Genomic DNA, 10,000 nt, shown 5'->3' with positions numbered 1-10,000 from the left:
ATGTTGCAGCAATTGCCAAAGCAGGTGGGTCTTTGCCTGGATTTCATCACACAGCAGCAACAGGTCTCTAGGACTCTGGTTAGGTAGCCTGTATACACTTTATTTCTGGAAGGTGATGTGGGTGTCATGTTACTTCAGCAAGCAGCACAACGCACACAGTTCATAACATTTCATCCGGGCAAGTTTTTCTCATTTTCATTTAGGGAGCAGCCAATCCCAATAGTGGTAACACAAGTGCAGAGATGTCATGTAGACTATTAAGCTCAACTAAATGGGTCACTAGTAGTAACATAATAACAGCAATAGCTACACCACACGCACAAAGTAAATTGAATAATTGTTGTGATTCCAAATGACCTATTCTCGATGAAGGCACAATCTCTACATTTCTTTGCTGTACAGGAAATTCAGGCATACTGCATATCGGCAGTTGGTGAGATGGCGTGGGAGTTCCTAGGCTATGTTTGGGTTCCACTGCAATCCTGTGCCATCACAAAGATCTGGCAGACCTTTGAATCCACACATTGTACAGGTTTCCAGGATGTGATGTATTTGTGGCAAATAAAGACATTTCAATGTACAGTACACCTGAATCAGATGTATTTGTTATAATGCATTTCTTAACCTCAGTAATGGTTTTTAATGCATATTTAGGTTTTCACATGCATATTTATACACTGTATAGTATAGAAGGACTGAGAAGTTTTACAATATCTCACACACACACACACACACACACACACACACACACACACACACACACACACACACACACACACACACACACACACACACACACACACACACACACACACACACACACACACACACACACACGCCCATACAGAGTTTGGTGTACAATTTTGGAAATCGGCTGTGATGGCGTCGGATCATCTCCTCTTTTGGGGGTACTGGGTACACACTGCTCCACGGTGGGGGCGATGGCTGCCTCTCACGTGGAGAAGTGTCAAAGTCTTGCTGTAGTGTAGGTCCGTTTTACTTGTCCTTGCCCGCTCTCTCTCACTGTTGCACAGTAGTGTGGTGCTGCCTATTGAAACATGTGGTAGAAATTATGGGAAGTGATGATTTTGTTTATTCTGTGTAATATTGATATTGAACGGGATGTTCTCCTTCACCAGCAACATTCTGAGGTTACTGAGAGGTATGAAATTACCTGCTTAGGATGCCATGGTATGTGAACGGCTTCATTTTTGGCGCAAAATGGTTGATGACGTTGTGGCTTATGAGCTGATGTCTGGTGACCGGATGCCATTTTCTTGATGTCCTTCACCTAGCCAGTGTCATTGAGGTCATCAAAGTTTCCGGCCGCCTTGTCTGTAATGACAGGATATACAGTATTAAGAACATGACATATCACTGTCGGTCAGTAGTAGTTTTCTACATCTTGTCCAGACAGTGTAAAATAATTCTAATTGTTGGCAAATGAAATCAAACAGGTAATACTCAAGCACTGGCACATAATACAGTCTTACCCAACTTGTCCAAAAACAATGAAAAATCTGAATCTGAGAATCTGAAGAAGACTGTTGAGGTAGAAACGTTATCCTGCCATGAAAAAATAAAACGCAACAAAAACGATTGTGTGCAGACTCCTCACTCTGAAAACTACAGTTGACCTTCGTACTGCACCTTTCTCTGGGATGTGCACAATCCTCTCCTTCAAGTAAAAGTATTCAAACTACAAGGTGACTGTGGTCCACTTTTTAGGTACATGTGTTTAGAAAATTTAATTCAGACTTGCGCTTTGCATACGATGTGACAGGCTGTGTTTGGGTATCCGTACAGCTGGTAGAACCCATGTCTGGGTACAGACAAGGGTTTGACATTATAATGTTTTGCTCTCCGGCCACAGTGGCTAGTGGTTTTCCCAAGTCACTAGCCACTCTGGTTTTCTGCTAGCCACATTTTTGCTCACAGTTCTTTTCATTATCGTGCTAAACCAAGAGGGTTAGTGATATGAACACATAATTTCTACATGTACAGTGGCTCCCAAAAGTCTACACACCCCTCTTCAAATGTCAGGTTTTTGTGATGTAAAAAAATGACAGAGAGACAAATAAATTCACAGATTTTCCCTCCTTCAATCTAAACTATTATTCAATGCAATGCAATGCAAAAATGTACACACCTTTAAATTAATACTTAGTTGCAGCACATTTGGCCTTCATTACAGCACAGTCTTTTGTGGGTAAGAGTCTCAGCATGGCACACATTAATATGGCAATATTCGTTCACCCTCAGAGAAGTAGATGTGTGCACATCCCACTCGATGGGCCAGGTGCAGGACAATGACAGTAAATCCAAGTGAAAAGAGAAGTCCGCGACACTGCTTGTCTATTTATTATTTAATCGAGCAACGTTTCGACCTTCAGGTCTTCATCAGGCAAAGTGTCTTTGCCTAACATTTTGGACATAATTACAAAAGGTAACAACACCTCATTGCCAAGGTAACACCAAGCGTAAAGTGAAGCATGAAGGTGCCAGCATCATGCTATGTGATTATCGTTCTTCAGCTGTAACTGGGAGGTTGGAATTTAGAACAGTTCCACAGGGGCCATTGTAGTGGCATAAAACATACTGCCCCCTGTTAGAAAGGTAATGATGCGGATTACCTTAATCATTCAGAACGACAATTACTTTTAGGCAAATGCCAAAAATCAACAAAAAATGGCTTCATTAGAATAAGATTGAGGTTTTGGAAAGACCCAGACAGAGTTCAGACCTGTATGACACGGAACATCTGTTGGGCAATCTGAGGAGGACTGTGCAGATGAGATGCATTCGCAATCTGTCAGATTTTGAGTACTTTTGCAAAGATAAGTGTACAAATATTGTCACTTCTATGTTTGCCATGCTGATAGACTCTTACCCAAAAAGACTGAGTGCTGTAATAGAAGCCAAAGGTGCTGCAACAAGGTATTAGGTTAAGGGTGTGCATATTTATGCAACGATGTAGATAGAAGTTTTTTATTTTCTATTCTTTCCTTTTAAAGCTTTAAGTTTGTTTTCTGTCATTTTTTTACGTAACAAAAACCTGGAATTTGAACAGGGGTGTGTAGATGTTTACCTCAATCTAACTGCTTCATCCCGGTTCATCTTCCGTCTCGGATTGATGTTGAGGAGCCTGGTCGGTAGCATAGCTGCAAGTGCTTCTTCCACCGCCTGAAAATAAATAATGCAAGAGGGAATAATATAGACCGATTGGTAAGAGTATGCACCAAGCAGCTGAGCTGTCTGCTCATTTCGAGAGCTGTAAACGATTACATTACGACCATAGAAAGAAGGCTGGCTGCACTGCTGACAAGTTCATGGATCTTGATGTAACAGTGCACGTAATTTTAGCATCAACAGGATGTGACGCAAAAACGTACATCCATTCAACAGGGCAAATATATTGATGATGTTATTACCATCTTATAACAATGACGACTTGGCCTGTATTATAGTTCTCAGAGTCGCCAAGAATGCCCAGCTTCCTGCTTGTTTAGCATGACACAGTAGGTCATGCTCGCATTAATTAGTTAGCCTACTAGCCTACTAAAGGACTTGTATTTATAGTCAACATAAATCCACCGCCAACAACTGAACTAGCCTAGTGGTCTATTTACATGTCAAACATGTCCCACACAGCACAGAAACAAAAGAAAAGAGAAGAGAAAACATTGTAAGCTGGTCTTCGTCATTCACACACTTTGACAGTGTTTCCTAAATTGTCGCAGACAAGTGTCTTGAGAGCAAATACCTACCTAGGCTCTTAAACAGCACCTTCCTGCATTCTGGCGTCCAACTTCAGGAATGGGTCATCATCTCTGTATGACAGCATGCACAGAATTAGTGGTCAATATACAACATTTTTATAAAAGTAAGAGTATGCACATCCCACCTCGCTGAGGCCAGGTGCAGGACAAAGGCGCGTCTAATAGTGGAAAAGAGTAGAAGTCCGCATCCTGTGGCTCCGCTTTGAAAATGTATTCAGGTCATACAACCATGAAGACCCTGTTGGGGGTCAGCTGCTCTATGTTCCCACAGCCCATTGGTCCCACAGCTTATTCTTGCTGCTCCATGTTCCCACAGTTATTCCCACAACTATTCAAATATAGGCCATATGTTCCACACCTGTTTATTCTTAACACTACTACATAAGCTTCTCTGAACTACAGGAAGCCACATCTTGAGCAGTCACCTATAGCAGAAATGACAAGATCTGAAACAAACTGACTAATTTGAAAGAAAGGGCCCAGTGCATTAAAAAAGAGAATGCAGACAGCCTATTTCAGGGGACTCAGAAATACTAGGCAGGGCACAGCATAGAGAGAGATCCAGGAGCGGTGGCGTTTAAACGTGACAGAAATCCAAGTTAAAACTTTAGAAAAGTGAGTTATTAAAAAGTCACTGGACTCGGAGGGAGGAGCACTGCGCAGAACATAGGGCTTTTTGATGCATAGAATAGTTTACAACGCCTGCTCATTCAATCAAATTCTCAATAACAGCATAAAAGCGAGCTTACCCTGTACTGTACCCTGTACCCTACTGGCTGCCTGGCATTCAAAATCCTTCACAGCTCTACCAGCCAGGGCTGTGCGAAGCGTTGCCACGGCAACCTGCCCAGGCCTGAGCGCTTTGCTTCGTGCGATATGTAAGGGGTCAAAACATACCAAGGCGGAACGGTCGCGGGACGAACGCGGTTATGCTCAGTTTATTATTAGAGGGTTGCTAAACACATGTCAGTTGAATATTGACTGAACAAACTAACCTCGGTCTGCGAATGATGATTCTCCTCGTTGGCCTCTCTGAAGTCCAGGCGAACAAAGTGGCACGGCATCCTTATAAGCTTTGTGATACCACGGGCGGTCTTTACAAAACACTGCTTCTCAAAGTGCTCAGAGCAAACCTTGGTCTCAGCGTTGATCTGTAACCATAAATACCAGGGTATGCATTTTAGTTCGTTAGTGTAATAACCTTTGTTATTATAAAGATGGACTCGGACACTGGAGTTTGGTTACCGTAAAGTTTACTGCACTCTTCAGATACGTAACCACAACTGAATTAACTGTCAGTGGAACACTGTATATAAACCCTCCACGCGAGAGGTGGAATTCCATTGATACATTCTATTTACTACATTCCTCCCCCCTTAAGCTATTACTTTTCCCTTCTTAACACATAACTTACAGTTACTGAATTATGCTATAACGTTACTCATTAACTTCATTTACTTGTCAAAAAATTACATTGAGAAAGACAATACAACCTAGTATAATAATATATAGCATGAACAATTTTAACATTAAGCTACACTTAGCATCACACAATGAATGACAAATAATAGAAATATTACAAAAGTCTTTTCCTTCTTGTTCACGTCTGTTTTTTTTTTCTTTCTTTCTTTTTTAAACAGACCGCTTTCGTCTTGTCTCTCTTTTCTTTTTTCTTTTTTCTTAAAACAAGACTTCTTTCGTTGTCGTCTGTCTCTCTTTTCTTTTCTTTTCTTTTCTTTTTTTTTAATTTTTTATTTTTAACAGCAGTTCCAGTGCATGTGAGTATACACTCAGGTAAGTATGTGTGTGTGTGTGTGCTCGGTCAGTATGGTTTAGGGCAGCGACCAGCCTTCACCCTTGTGTGTGTGTGTGTGTGCTCGGTCAGTATGGTTTAGGGCAGCGACCAGCCTTCACCCTTGTGTGTGTGTGTGTGTGTGTTCAGTAAGTATGGTTTAGGGCAGCGACCAGCCTTCACCCTTGTGTATGTGTGTGTGCGTGTGTGTGTGTTCCTTCCCTGTAATTCTTCTAGTACGCCGGTTTCGAACAGGTGCAGCTGTTGGTTGGGGTGCAGTGTCGTTCCCTGCAACTGGGGATGGACTGCTGGACTCTGGTGATGTTGTGATGTCCTGCAGATGTCCCTCTGGCCTACTGCTGGGTACCCCTGCTACCGGCTCCGCGATGACAGCACAGGGTCTTTGCGTGTCCACTGGCTCATGTCTGTGGCTGACACCAGCGTCACCTCCTCCATCATCAGCCCCCGCTCGTCCTGTTCTCTCGTGGTGGATGACTGTGGCAGAGGGAGACGGCTGCATGAGTCTCTTAGACTCCTCAAATGCTCTCTCCTGCTCACCATGCCAGTGCCATTTGGTCTCTTTACGCCGCAGCTTGTCCACGGGAGCCAACAACGTTGACAGGTTTGGCAAGAACCTGTTGTAGTCGTCGAGTAGGGCTAAGTAAGCTCTCAGCTCTGTGATGTTGGTTGGTGCAGGTGCTTGTTGTATGGCCTTTACCTTGTTCGGCAGAGGGTGGAGCCCCTCTGCATCCACGGTGTGTCCCAGGAACTCCTCCTCCCTCTCCAGGAAGGTGCACGAAGTCGGAGTCGGTGGACCTGCCTCTCGTAGCCGCTGTAGGGCTGCATTTAGTGTCTCCAGGTGCTCACGGTCACTCTGCCCCGTCCCCAGGATGTCCTCGAGGTACACTGCCACGTTTGGGATGCCTGCCACCACCTCTTCCATCATGCACTGAAAGATGTCTGGACTGGAGGACACACCGAATGGTTCCACCTGAGTCACCTGAAAGAGCTCTGAGGCCTCCTCGAGCTCCATTTCAACTTCCGTGCGCATGGCATATGGCACGGGCCTCGGCTTGTAGAGCCCATCCTCATTGATTTTGGCTGGCGGGCCTGTCCAGGTCCCAAGCTCCTCTTTGAACACCTCCTCGTTCTTTTTTAGCACTCCCTTCAAAGTTAGCTGAGGCTGATCTAGCCTGTTGACATACACACAGTTCATGTCCAACTCCCTGAGCCATGCACGACCTAACAGGTTTGATCCAGTGCCTGCTACAACGACCACTGGTAAGTCCTTGACTTTGTTTTGGCATGCCACGGCTACATTGGCTGCCCCTAGGGTTGCGACCTTTTCACCTGTGTATGTTTGCAGGGTCAATGAACAGTTCTGTAATTCTGGTGCCTTTCCAGCAGCCCACAAGTTTCCATATTCGGCCTCTGTCAAGATGGTAACACTGCAGCCAGTGTCCACCTCGAATTCAACGCAGTGTCCATTTAAGTCTAACTGAGTGGTAATGGGGTCAACTTTTGCTGTGTCCGAGCTAATGATGTTGTGCATAGAGAACACCTCTTCCTCATCACTGGACTGTGGATCAGGGGACTCGTCAAAGTAATGTGCATACTGCCTTTTCTCTTTCTTCGCAGTTGCCCTTTCTGGCTTTCCTCCCCCCTTAACCTGCCACTGCTGGTCTCCGGGAAGTGCCGACTTGCACATCTTTTTTAAATGCCCTATCTTTCCACACCCATGGCACTTTTCGTTGATAAAACGACAGTCCCGTGCCAAGTGTTCACCCCCACACCTATAACATGCTACTTCTGGCCCACCCCTGTTTTGCCACTTTGGTTTCGCGTTCATTTTATACACTGCCTGTGGCGCTGTGTCTTTGTTTACACTTTCCGCCGTGTTGGATTGCAAGTCACATACATCTCTGTTCGCTGCTTCAATGGATTGTAACACTGCCAGGGCTTTTTCAAACGTTAGCGCCGTTTCTGACAACAATCTCCTTTGCATTCGATCATCCGCAATTCCACACACGAGCCTGTCCCTCAGCATCTCTTTCAACTTGTCGCCGTAGTTACAATGTTTCGCCAGCTCCCTCAACACTGCTACATAGTCCAACACAGTCTCATTAGCCGCTCTTGTCCTGGTATTAAACTTAAATCTCTGGACTATTTCACTGGGCTTCGGGTTGTAGTGCGACTGTAACAACTCCGACAACTGCTCAAATGTTTTGTCGCCTGGCTTTTCTGGGCTTAATAAGTTTCTCATCAATCTGTACGTCTTGCTACCCACTGAGCTTAACAGTATCGCCCGCTTCCTGCCTGCGTCAGCGATCCCATTTGCCTCAAAAAAATGTCCCAACACCTCGCAATATTCCTCCCAACTCTGGCTTTGACTGTCGAAAGCAGTTAGATTTCCTACCATTCCTGTAGTAGCCATACTTGCGCCGTTAACGGTTGGTGTAGTCGTTGCTCTGGTGTTGTTAGCCCCACTTGTGCTAGCTTCTGTAGCTCTTCGAGACGTTTCTGGTCCGTCGCCGTCCGACATTTGCTTGTTTCAAAACTCTCCAGCTGTTGTCCTCACACACAGCGTACTCCGAGTTCACTTTACCTCGTCGCCAATGTAATCACCTTTGTTATTATAAAGATGGACTCGGACACTGGAGTTTGGTTACCGTAAAGTTTACTGTACACATCCGATACGTAACCACAACTGAACTAACTGTCAGTGGAACACTGTATATAAACCCTCCACGCGAGAGGTGGAATTCCCTTGATACATTCTATTTACTACACTTAGCAAAACAACTTGATTTTGGCACAAGTAGGCCGGGAGGTAGATGGACACTCCCAACTGAGATCGCTCCCGGACGTGTAGTCCCAGGTGTTTCTATCACTCCCGGTTATATTTCACGTATTATCATACACTGCCACATACAAGCAATTTAGGGTTAGGGTTAGGTTTAGGGTTAGAAACAAAAAACTAACATCAAAAAGATAACTAGCTCCGTTATATGGCGGTGGGATCGATAGTCTGGCTAGTGGGAGCGAGCTGACCGGGGAGCGTCCTGCGTTGGGAGCGACAATCAGGGAATCAAGTAGGCCTATGCTACTGGTTCTGGTAGCACAAAATCAATGGCCATCGGATCGCTTACCACACAATTAAAAGCCTAATCTTGAAAATAGCGATCTGGAAATATCATATAAATGTAGCGTTGTGTAATTACACATTCATATTTTTTTTTATTTCACCGAGGCATTCGCGTCATTAGGCTACATGAGTCATGACAAGTTTGGCGAGCTAGAATATAGCTTATTTGTGCTAGCTAATGCGTATGATTGAACATAATTTTGCATCTTACCTTGAAATATGGACCAGGATCCCTCTTGATGTGATTTATACATTCACGGCGAAGTGCCTGCTCCTTGGGGAAACGGTGGAAAGTCTGTCCACGGTAGGATTTTTTTCTCTTTGAGGACGAACATTTGGGCACACAAAAGTGAGGCGGCATGACAGCTGGTGCGTTGCCGAATGTACCCCTGAAGTGTACCCCTCAACGTCTTTAGAACGTTCCGGGTGAATAAGGCGAACATAGACATAGCATATTGACACAATGTTTTCATCCACCAAAAAATAAAATGGGTTTACTAATAAAGAGGTGAATGCCCTTGTCAGCGCAGCCGTGAGTTGCGTTTCAGTTGTGTTTCAAAGGTGGTCGTTTGCAGTCACCGTAGCAACTATCAGTCTATCAGCAATTGAGATCTGAGATCTCTGTGTTTGACTACTATGGACTAAACAAACTTCCGCCTCATTTGTTATGCTAACCAGTGGGAGGAGATAATTTAAATATTCATATTTCTGCTCGCGCGCGTGAGGAAATTCATGTCACCTCTCGCGCGTGAGACGGTGTTTGCGCGCGCGTGGCAGCGTTTGCGCGCGCGCGCAGAGCAAAATCGCGCGCGCGACAGTGTCTACGCGCGCGCGCAGAATAAAATACCTCGCGTGTACAGTAAGTGGCGCTCGTGGACCTTTTGTCCACATTATAACACCATACTCCTCCCACTCCCCACTCCCCACTCCGACAGCCTGGGCCGTCGGCAGGGGACACATCCCCACTCCTTCGCCCTGGACACCTTGTATGTGTTTAAGTGTGTGTGTGTGTGTGTGTGTGTGTGTGTGTGTGTGTGTGTGTGTGTGTGTGTGTGTGTGTGTGTGTGTGTGTGTGTGTGTGTGTGTGTGTGTGTGTGTGCATGAGAGAGTAAGAGAGAGAGCAAGAGAGAGAGAGAGAATGAGAGAATGAGAAAGAGAGAATGAGAGAGAGAGAGAGAATAAGAGAGACAGACAGAGGCTACGATTGCCAACCTTTGTGGTTAATCCCCGGCCTCCTCCCTGCACATGGAGCTTTACGGTGACAGTAAAGACACAGATGCATAC

The 10,000-nt window shown here is 45.0% G+C and overlaps 1 long non-coding RNA gene across 3 annotated transcripts; it reads right to left on the bottom strand.

The window, feature by feature from the left end:
* Positions 1–806: 806 nt before the first annotated feature.
* Positions 807–4,943, bottom strand: LOC134444494 (uncharacterized). Of its 3 annotated transcripts, none has more exons than XR_010033983.1 (5): positions 4,775–4,943; positions 3,768–3,830; positions 3,089–3,183; positions 1,175–1,335; positions 807–1,048 (listed from the first exon to the last, which is right to left on the bottom strand). It is a non-coding gene; the product is annotated as an uncharacterized LOC134444494 (long non-coding RNA). The 3 variants fall into 3 exon arrangements; XR_010033984.1 differs by lacking the exon at positions 4,775–4,943 and adding an exon at positions 4,529–4,697; XR_010033982.1 differs by lacking the exon at positions 4,775–4,943 and having other exon boundaries at positions 3,768–4,693.
* Positions 4,944–10,000: the final 5,057 nt, after the last annotated feature.

Source organism: Engraulis encrasicolus, unplaced genomic scaffold, assembly GCF_034702125.1.
Source record: "Engraulis encrasicolus isolate BLACKSEA-1 unplaced genomic scaffold, IST_EnEncr_1.0 scaffold_579_np1212, whole genome shotgun sequence".
Lineage (NCBI taxonomy): Eukaryota > Metazoa > Chordata > Actinopteri > Clupeiformes > Engraulidae > Engraulis > Engraulis encrasicolus.
The sequence above is the reverse complement of the archived record's forward strand: the minus strand, read 5'-3'. Positions and strand labels throughout refer to the sequence as shown.